This window comes from Triticum aestivum, chromosome 3A, assembly GCF_018294505.1.
Source record: "Triticum aestivum cultivar Chinese Spring chromosome 3A, IWGSC CS RefSeq v2.1, whole genome shotgun sequence".
Taxonomy (NCBI): Eukaryota; Viridiplantae; Streptophyta; class Magnoliopsida; order Poales; family Poaceae; genus Triticum; species Triticum aestivum.
Genome location: NC_057800.1, coordinates 142,807,047 through 142,818,444, shown reverse-complemented (window position 1 = coordinate 142,818,444; position 11,398 = coordinate 142,807,047).

Sequence of the window (11,398 nt, the reverse complement as noted above, 5' to 3'; positions counted from 1 at the left end):
GAAGCACTAGAGCAAAATTATCTAGCTCAAAAGATATAAGTGAAGCAAATAGATTATTCTAATAAATTTCGATTCATGTGTGTCTCTCCCAAAAGGTGTGTACAGCAAGTATGATTGTGGTAAAATAAAAGGCAAAGACTCAAATCATACAAGAAGCTCCAAACAAAACACATATCATGTGGTGAATAAAAATATAGCCTCAAGTAAAGTTACCGATAGACGAAGACGAAAGAGGGGATGCCTTCCGGGGCATCCCCAAGCTTAGGCTTTTGGTTGTCCTTGAATTTTACCTTGGGGTGCCTTGGGAATCCCCAAGATTAGGCTCTTGACATTCCTTGTTCCAAAATCCATCAAATCTTTACCCAAAAACTTGAAAACTTCACAACACAAAACTCAACAGAAAATCTCATGAGCTCCGTTAGTATAAGAAAGCAAACCACCACTTTAATGTACTATAATTAACTCATTCTTTATTTATATTGGTGTTAAACCTACTGTATTCCAACTTCTCTATGGTTCATACCCCCCGATACTAGACATAGTTTCATCAAAATAAGCAAACAACACATGAAAAACAGAATCTGCCCAAACAGAACAGTCTGTAGCAATCAGGAGGTTCCAAATACTTCTGTAACTCCAAAAATTCTGAAAACTTAGGAAGGCCTATATAATTTTTATATTGATCTACTTCAGTTGGAATTGGTATTTTATCGCTCTCTGGCAAAAAATAAAAATTATTCTCGTGAGTGCATACTTTCTGTTTTTTTCAGCAAGATCAAACAACAATCACCCAAGAAGATCCTAAAGGCTTTACTTGGCACAAACACTAATTAAAACATAAAAAACACAATCATAACAGGGGCTAAATAAATTATTTATTACTAAACAAGAACAAAAAGTAAAGAACAAAAATAAAATTGGGCTGCCTCCCAACAAGCGCTATCGTTTAACGCCCCTAGCTAGGCATAAAAGCAAGAATAGATCTAGGTATTGTCATCTTCGGTATGCAATTCTTCAATTGAAAACTTATAACCCTTAGGAGGTTCTTTGTTTTTGCTAATGATCAAACTCCTAGGTAGGAAATCAAGAAACTCATCTGTAGCAAAAGGTTCCTTAATGATATCTAAAAAGTTGGGGTGAACACTTATTGATTCGAGATTTTCATTTTTCTTACTAGAAGATTCATCCTTATTTTTAGGAACATAGATAAATTTGGCAAGTTTGGTAGGAGGAGGATTTGAGGTATTTTAACGGCAGAGAAAGAGGACCCCAAGTTGGTAATAATATCTTCGAGTTTATCAATTCTAGTGGAATCTTGATCTATCTTCTCATTGACTATGGATTCCTTTTACTTAAGATTTTTTAGAGTAACTCCTACCTTAGATCCATATTGAATAATTTTGTTGTGGATCTTTTTATCCAAATTTTTGATTAACTCTACGGTGGCAATTTTATTTTCAATAATATCAAGCCTTTGCATCACATGTTCCAAAGTTAAAATAGTTCCATTGACCAAAAGTGGTGGTGGGCCTAACAAATCTATCATAGCATTATAAGAATCAAAAGTATGGCTTCCCAAGAAATTCCCTCCAGTAATGGTGTCAAGAACATATTTATACCAAGGAGTGATGCCTACGTAAAAATTGCGAAGAAGAACAGAAGTAGATTGCTTTTTAGTAGATCTATTTTGAGCATTGCAAATTCTATACCAAGCATCTTTTAGGTTTTCTCCCTCCCTTTGTTTAAAATTAAGAAATTCATTATCAGGAGTGTTAACAATGATAGAAGAACTAGCCATGACGCAAATAAACGATCTAACACACAAGCACACAAGAAGCGAGTGAAAAGAGGCGAACGGAAGAGGGGCGAATAAAACGGCAAAGGTGAAGTGGGGGAGAGGAGAACGAGAGGCGAATGGCAAATAATGTAATGCGAGGGAGAAGAGTTTATGATGGGTACTTGGTATGTCTTGACTTGAGCGTAGATCTCCCCGGCAACGGCGCTAGAAATCCTTCTTGGTACCTCTTAAGCATGCATTGGTTTTCCCTTGAAGAGGAAAGGGTGGTGCAGCAAACTAGCGTAAGTATTTCCCTCAGTTTTTGAGAACCAAGCTATCAATCCAGTAGGAGATAACACACAAGTCACCTAGTACCTCCACAAACAATCAAGAACCTCGGAACCAACACGATAAAGGGGTTGTCAATCCCTTCACGGTCACTTGCGAAAGTGAGATCTGATAAAGATAATAAGATACATATTTTTGGTATTTTTGTTGTATAGATTGCAAAATAGTAAACGTGATGCGATGTAAATAAAATAGATGCAATATAATAAGGAAGAGACCCAGGGGCCATAGGTTTCACTAGTGGCTTCTCTCATGATAGCATATATTATGGTGGGTGAACAAATTACTGCCGAGCAATTAATAGAAAAGCACATAGTTATGAGAATATCTAGCCATGATCATGAACATAGGCATCACGTCCGTGTCAAGTAGACCGAAACGATCCTGCGTCTACTACTATTACTCCACACATCGACCGCTATCCAACATGCATCTAGAGTATTAAGTTCATAAGAACAGAGTAACACATTACGTAAGATGACATGATGTAGAGGGATAAACTCAATCAATATGATATAAACCCCATCTTTTTATCCTCGATGGCAACAATACAATACGTGCCTTGCTGCCCCTGCTATCATTGGGAAAGGACACCACAAGATTGAACCCAAAGCTAAGCACTTCTCCCATTGCAAGAAAGATCAATCTAGTAGGCCAAACTAAACCGATAATTCGAAGAGACTTGCAAAGATATCAAATCATGCATATAAGAATTCAGAGAAGAATCAAATATTGTTCATAGATAATCTTGATCATAAACCCACAATTCATCGGATCTCGACAAACACACTGCAAAAAGTATTACATCGAAAGATCTCTAAGAACATCGAGGAGAACTTTGTATTGAGAACCAAAGAGATAGAGATAAGAAGCCATCTAGCTAATAACTATGGACCCGAAGGTCTATGGTAAACTACTCACACATCATCGGAGAGGCTATGGTGTTAATGTAGAAGCCCTTCGTGATCGAATCCCCATATCGCAGATCGCCGGAAAAGGCCCCAAGATGGGATCTCATGGGTACATAAGGTTGCAGCAATGGAAAAGTGGTTTTGTGGCTCCCCTGGATGTTTTCAGGGCATAAGAGTATATATAGGTGAAAGAAGTATGTCGGTGGAGCTCCGTGGGGCCCATGAGTGTGGGGGGCGCGCCTACCCTCCTGGGCGCGCCCTCCTACCTCGTGGAAGCTTCGCGGAGTTCCAGACTTCAACTCCAAGTGTCCTGATTTGTGTTTGTTCCAAGAAAGATCCTCATGAAGGTTTCGTACCGTTTGATATTCCTTTTCTGCAAAACACTAAAATAGGCAAAAAAGTAGAAACTGGCACTGGGCCTTCGGTTAATAGGTTAGTCCTAAAAATAATATAAAAGTGCATATTAAAGCCCATTAAACATCCAAAACAGATAATATAATAGCATGGAACAATAAAAAAATATAGATACGTTGGAGACATATCATTATGGGAATCGCATGTGGCTGTGGTAGAAACTTGATGTTCGTTGCATTTCAGGTGGCCCACATGTCATGCACACAAAGGCAGAGGGGCGGTGCGGGCGAGAGGGGTGAGGCGCACATCGGGGGACGTGGCGTCGTGGGTTGGAGTGGCGTCGTGGGAATCGCGAGTGGCAGCGGATGAAACATGATCGTCGCCGTAGTTGAACTTCCATGGACAAGTTGTCATGTCTACGGACACATGCATTGCATACCGATCACTGGAAGGAGTAGTAGAGAAAGCTAGGCAGATAAATAGTTCCTTATAGTCAAGCGTACCCACGCTACTACTTGTTCCAAAGACATGCACACCATCGAAATAGTCTATCTATATCAATATACACAGAAAGGAAATAATTTTTTTACAAGAGAACTTCGCAACAAGCTCTCTGGACCTTGCAGCTATCTCGAAACTCACACAAGCATCGAGGGCAGCATAGTTTATCCGCTCGTACGTCAAGGGATAATTATCCCATCTAGACGACCTTAATGCCGGTGTCTCATCACCCTTCTGAAGATTTGTTCCGAGCACAAAATTTGCTACGTTGAATAGGGATGGTGTTGGTTTATCACAATCTTCTACAGGAACTTTTATTTTGGTTTGTACGCCAGATGCTTTTCAAATCAAGGTTGTATGGCTCCAACTTCTGTTTGTCCCCTGTGATGGCTTCCCCACAGAAGTATATGTCCTCCCGAGACAAGAAATCGTGAAGCTCACCTGGTATGGAGGGCGCGTGTATATGATGTGGTACACCAAAACATCATCTTTGACGCAGAGCTGAAGGACGGCGGTGCGTTGGATCTTCTTAGTGGCGCGCTCCGTGTACTCTACGTCAAGACCGATGACCTTCATCTCCACCTTTTGGAGGGAGTTGGATACATTGTTGATCCACTTCCGAACAACCCTTGGGTGGTCGGTGACTGTGGCAACTATGCTCAACGAGCCTTCGACAAGTACACGTTGGACGCTAAAAACCTACATCTCGATCTCTTTCGCCATTTGGAACCGCTAGACTAGAGGGCTATGGTTTGGAGAATTAGGATTAGATGGCTAGTCTAACTGAAGAAGATGATTATTTAAAGGGGCTTCGGAATTACTCTAGGAGGATGTGAAGAGGTTAAAACAATGTGAATTTAGTGTGGTTTCGATGCAAATGAAGATGAAGGAGTAGTGAAGAAGCCGAGGAAAATCGGTTCCCGATGGAGAAGTAAATCAGAGAAGTGGCCTGCATGCAGTTGATTAGACGACTAGGTAGACTAAACAAAAAGGCTATGTGGGTAGACGAGGAGTGGTACCTGTCCCTGTACGTGCCCATCCTTCTAGCGCTACATGTGCCACTGGCTAGTTGAGGTCACTCTTTCGAATCACTGTGGCGAGACATTTTATGATTCCTTTTTATTTCTGCACCCCTCCTGACAGGTGGGACCTATGCAAACGGATAAAAAATGTGTCATAGCTGGTTCAGATGGATATTGGCGCGTGCGTGGGAGACACAACATTATCTAGTTAAGGAATATGCAGTTATCCTCAAAAAAGAAAAGGCCTTCTTTGCGCTTCCGCATGCACGAGAATTTGGTTCTGCTCGCAATATGGATGATACCTTGAGGATGAAGTGAACCCAGAGGCATGCTAGCACGGGAGACCTATTTCCGCTATACAATACTACTCATGTTCCTACTCCTACTACTACTAGTAGTACAACTATGGTACACTTGATGGTCAAAAAATTATTCATCTGGTCCTCACAGTGAACTGACAAGACCCTGCGCCCGAGGTGACATCAGTCTAGGCGGCATGTTCGGGTTACCAAAGTCAGCCTCACCTTATGCACTGTGTAGTCACTGTCACCGCCGCTGTATAGCATGCCTCGACTCGTCTCCCTCTCCCCTAGCACCACTCCATCTCCATCTCCGTCTCGCTGGAGATCCTAAGGTCACTCTTCATCATCTCATTGTGTCCCCGCGTACCCTCGCCTTGCTCGCCTCCCCCAGTACCTCTATTCCCTCGATAGCCGCTCTAGCACCGAGAGCCTTCTCCCCATAAATCAAGCCCCCCAAAACCCCACCTTCCAAACTCCACCATGGCCGAACGCGAACCGTGCAGCATCCATATGAGCCGCGATTGGAGCAATCTCCCCAGTGACATCCTCGACCTCTGTTGTTCATGTATGGATATGTTGAGCGCCTTGCGGCTGGCTGCATGCTCGAGGTACATGCACACAACCATCGTCGAAGCGAGGCCTAAGCTTTTCAAGACACCCTGCTTCCTGCTATATGGTCTTGCGAGATTTTCTCACCATGATACGGAGGCGTACATAACATGCATGACATGGTAGTTTCCTGTGAAGAATCGATTGTGAGATAACATGAGTATAACCATGCATGGCACTTCTATATTTTCGAACCTAGTATACATTTCCTTGTATTTTCCTTCCAGTTCCAACAGGGACATATCAATGTTGTTTCTTTCATTATCCTACTTATACTCTGAACAATGCTGATCTTACATTAGCAATGACTATCCTTTTTGATATGATGCAGTGTCCCTACAGTTACTGCCGTTTGTAATCACACCACCTTTGCCAAAAACAGGGAAGCACAACTGGTTCCTCGGCCGATCAGACAACGGCAAAAGACTGATGATCATTCAGACACATGAGCCGGAAAATTTATATTGCAAAAACCCCACTGTATACAAGCACCGTGAAATACGTGAGTATCCGGATAGTGGCTGTTACGTCTATGAGCAGGATACTAGCTTGTTGTGGCCTTCAGGATTTTTGAGTTGGAGGCGTGTTAACGGCCTTGGTTCACACTCTCTGTTTCTCAGACTCAATTATCCAATTAACCAGGAGATCACCGTTGGCAAGGACCTTGATGGAAGAGAGGCTCTATTTGCTATGGAAAACTGTGTCTACACAGCGAGCCCTAGGAGTTCGGGAGCGAACTCCCCTGATTTTCAACGATACAGCCTGCAGCCAAAAGAAGGTGAGAATGACAAAGGCATGTAGATTAACTTTGATCCTTGGATGTGTCGAGTCCGACAGGCAGTGATGTGGTGCAAGCCTTTAGGTTGATAGGTAATTGGGTTGTTGCATCGAAAGGGTGGAGTACTGGTGTCTCTGGATCACTGGTGGCTGAAGCAGGGCTGCAGATTATGATGGTGTTGGATCATCCCTCTTCGAATGACTTGTTGTCTTTGCTGCTTGTTCTGGATGGGTAGTTCTCTCTTTTGTTATGCATATTCCTTGTCATTTGGTTATCCTCGTCTATGTCACTCTTACTATGTAATAGTTGCCTCTATTTAGAATGTCATTCTCGTTTGGATCATGAGAGTCTGAGCGCTGCAGATGGGTGCGTTTTGGTGTTATAGCAAGACTTCCTATGAACTATCATGTCTTGCTGTTTATGTCAGTAGTAGTCACTAGTTAGTGTTTGAATGTTGTATATATCGTTGTTTTGAACTGTTTATTGTCTCGAACTGCTGGTGGGCTAAATGAGGGCATCACCATTCTCCAGTGTTTAGAGTATATCTCCTTTTTTCAAGTTACTAGGAAGATGCCCGTGCATTGCACGGAACATCAAGATCTTGTGGGAGAAAATGATGAACGAGTGAAGGCCTTATCTGCAAATGTGGAGAGGAGTGCGGGTAAATTATCATAGTTTCCTTCCTATCCGTTAGATATAGATCGGACGACCTATATTCTAGGATGGCAGGCACACCATTATCACCAACTCCGCTTTTTATAGAAGTATAGATATAGATATAGATAGATAGATAATTTGATCTTAGTGTCTTTTCGATGATGTACATTTGGTTGGGCCAGTGAGGTGTCGTTGAATATGGGCCGAGTAGTAATGCAATGCCAAACATGTCAATTATGACTCTCAGGCCGGGCTCTCAAAAGATCCTCAAAAAAGGCCGGGCTCTGAAAAAAAGAAAGAATTGGGACTCTTGCGCGCCGACATGTGGGCACCACCGGTGTTTTCGTGCGCTTGCACGCCGAGAGCATATTGGCACGTGTTCGAAATTCATGGTACCTTTTCATCCCCAATCTCCCGCCCCTCCCCCACCTCTGGAATCTCGATTCCTACTCTAGTTCCTCCAAATCCCCCTCCTGTACTCCTTGTACTCAAGCGCACTATCATGTCACCGGTCAACGTGGATCTCCGAGCCGGAGATCCTGAGGTGCGTCCTGCCTTCGGGCGCTGCGTGTTGTCGCTCAACAGTGGCATGGCGGTGCTTGACGACTAGTTTGCCGGTAAAGTGCTGATGGTAACCATCAATGGCGACCGGCCTCCCGTCTCGCCGGACGACCTTGTCAGAGCTCTTGGCATTGCGCACAGCATCCAAATAAGTGACTTGATCGTTGAAGTCTGTCTGCTACCGGTTGATTTCTTCGTCAGGTTCTGGACAACTTTCGAATGCAGTCGTGTGTTCGAATATTCCCGGCATTTGTTCTGCGATGGCGCGCTGGTGAGCTTTAATCGGTGACACCCAGGATGGGGCTCGGTGCCCTCTGAGCTTGAGTTTTTAACAAAGCTTACCTTCCACGGCATGCCTCGACGTGCTTGGAACAACAAGTCCATGAATGAGCTTATCAACGACCTTGGAGGTGAGCTCGTAAGTATGTTTGTTCCTCCAGACAACCGGGCTCAGACGGTTATGGCATGGACGAAGAAGCCGTCCACCATACCGAAGGTGATTGGTGTTGAGATACCGGTGCCAGAACTAGGGTTGTACTATTCGTCGCCACCAAGGATGCCGCGGACCACGTTAGGGATGCACTTGTATCGAGTGTTCGTGCATGTTGAAGAAGTGGTCAATCCATCAATCGAAGTCCTGCCGCCGCTGTTGGTGCCCGTGTCCGTCGACGATGTCCATTACAGGAGTCAAGGTCAGACTTTCCCCGTGTTGCTTGGAACGATGGATGGCACAGTGCCTACTCCATCGCGCGACGGAGGCCACTGCTTCTTTGGGAGAAGAGGTAGGGCTGGCTGCCTGGATGTGCTCTAATTTGAGGTAACAACTGAATCTTGTTAGATACCAGTTAAATCCGAGCTATGGGTGTGAATCACTGATGTGCCAGTACATTTGATTGTGACCCGTTCTATTTTTTTACCTAAACTTTTTTTTAGAACGGCTTGTACGTCAACTTAATGTTCTAGCAGAACTTATATATTGTGTTGTCTGTCTATTTTCTTTGCACATCATTCAAGATATTTCCCTGTCATTGATAAAGACGATGAACCGTTATGTACGAGTTCGTTGGTTTCAACATAGCCCTACCCGTAGCGATCCACTGCTTCCACCCTGATTGTGCTGCCTGCGTGAAATACTTGTATGCAAGTTCAGTGTGCTATGATGTTCTATATGATTGTGTCAACTATATAAGTTTTTACTAAGCATCATCAATGCATATGGCTGACATATGTATTTACGAGCATCAACCGATGGGTCTCTCTCTCTTTCTCACACACACACACACTCACAAACACACACACACACACACACACGCACAAGTGGGACCCGTTGAATTATTTCTTCTCTCGTGACAACTTTTAATTAGGTTCCACTGTACTCTAAATTTTTTCTTAAGTTATTAATTTGAGCTCAGTGACTTCAAAACGTTGTACAGAAGCCTTGTTTGGGCTTTTCCGGTGTCACTGAATGTGGGCTGAGTAGCCATGTAAGGTTGTATTGTAGTACACAAGCCTTTTTTTTCAACATTAGCAATGCAACGGGGGCGATAGTTGTACACAATATCCGGGTCAACTTGTTATTCTCCGCCCCGCTGGGCTGCAAAACTTTCCTAGGAGGGATGCATTAGGCTCAACAAGAAAATGGGCTTTAAGAAATAATAAATGAGATGTAATTATAAAAACTAGGCAGTAACTATAAAAAATGCACCAAAGACGTAATTAGTTTTAAAAATATATTATTTTTGGGATTTGAAAATTTTAATTTCATTACTTGTTGCGTGCGCAATATTTCATTGGATTTTTACGTAATACAAATTTATTTTGAAATTATATTTAATCTGACTAGAAATTTCGGGATAAAAATATTTCGGATCCCATCAAAATGTGGGAAATTTTATTGAATTCTGTTTTGAGCGGTTGGTTGAAATTATTAATCGTTGTCCTAGCTAGAAAATGGGTTGTACTTTTAACAAACTGTAAATGGGTTGTTGTAAATTCTATTAGAATTCAAAAATGGGCTGTACACTCTTACAAATCACAAATGGGCTATATGTTCTCTGCCACACACTTGTGGGACTACTAAGTTGACGCGTCCCCTAAAAAACAAAAACTGAGTTGACATGTATGCAAGGCTTTGTCAACTTATAGTCAACACACGGTTCTAGCAGCAGTAGCCGTTGGATGTCCATCCAACGGATGTCGTGCTTCTTTTTCAATCTCGGATATTCTTGCTTCAGCCGCCCAAAAAATGATTCCTCCCCCTGAAATCTAGGGCGCACCGTTTCAGAGGCTGACCTGTGTGCCTACTAAGTTGACGCGTACCAAGGGCTTTGTCAACTTAGTCAATATAAACGATTCTAGCTGCAGTGACCATACGATGTCCATCCAATGGCCGTCGTGCTTCTTCAACCTCTGGTCTTCTTGTTCTAGCCGCCCAAACCAACACCGGTCGTGCCGCGTGCTCCTGCCTCCCGTGGCCGGCTGTGATGCCGCGGAGGCCTCACCGCCCCTACTACTCCCACCGCTGGCTAGACCATCCTTCTACTCACCCACATCCCTCCACTGTTGTGGCTTTGCCGCCTCTGGGTCATTCTCTTCCTGGGTCTCGCCGTCGTCCATCGCGCTGGTGTTCTCGGCAAGGCGTGGTCAACGTTGTCAACAAACGATAACATCGGAAGAGGGATGTACATGGAGAGGCTGACAGTTGGGACCCACATGGTCCATGGTCGCACGCAAGCAAGTACCTCGTTATTACGCCAAAAAGAATGAATACTCCCGCTGACAGCTCGCACCCACCAGCTATATCTTCGCATGCAAGGAAGTGCCTCCTTATTACGCACAAAAAATGAATACCCCCTGCTAGCTGGGACCCACCATAGTGGGAAGCTGACTTGTGGGCCTACTAAGTTGACGCGGGCGGAGGGCTTTGTCAACTTAGTCAACAAACGATTCTATCAACAGTGACCGTTGGATTGTTAACATCCAACGATCGTCCTGCTTCTTCAACCTCTATTTTTCTTGCTCCAGCTGTCCAAACCACCGCGTGCTCTTGCCTCCCTGTAGCGACCCGACCCGAATGGATCAAGTCTCTGTGCTTACGTGTCATCCCTGGATCGGTATGCTGACACACACAGTACTCGAGGATTTATAACAGAGGCAAATCACATGTAAAAGTAACATAAATACTATTACCTTAATCCAAAATATAGCGGAAGTAACAAGGTTGTGGATTCCCATCAACACCAACGGCAAAGTTGAGTGTAGAAATCGTAACCCTAACGTATCACTTACTCATCGTAAGAAATCCAACAACATGGGACGTTGCAGCGACAGAGGGTCAGTACATTGAATGTACTGGCAAATTCACACCATAGAGAATGATGAACAATGGCTATCACTACATGCATATATGGCTGGTGGAAAAGCTCTATGGTTATATGTTTCTGCGAAAAGCCAATTTTTCCCTACTGCAAAGGAATAAATTTTATTTAACTAACATGGTGGTTGTTAAACATTGAGAATGGTTGACAGCATTCTCAATCCCAATTAAGTAACATCATTAAACCCAACAATATTCATTT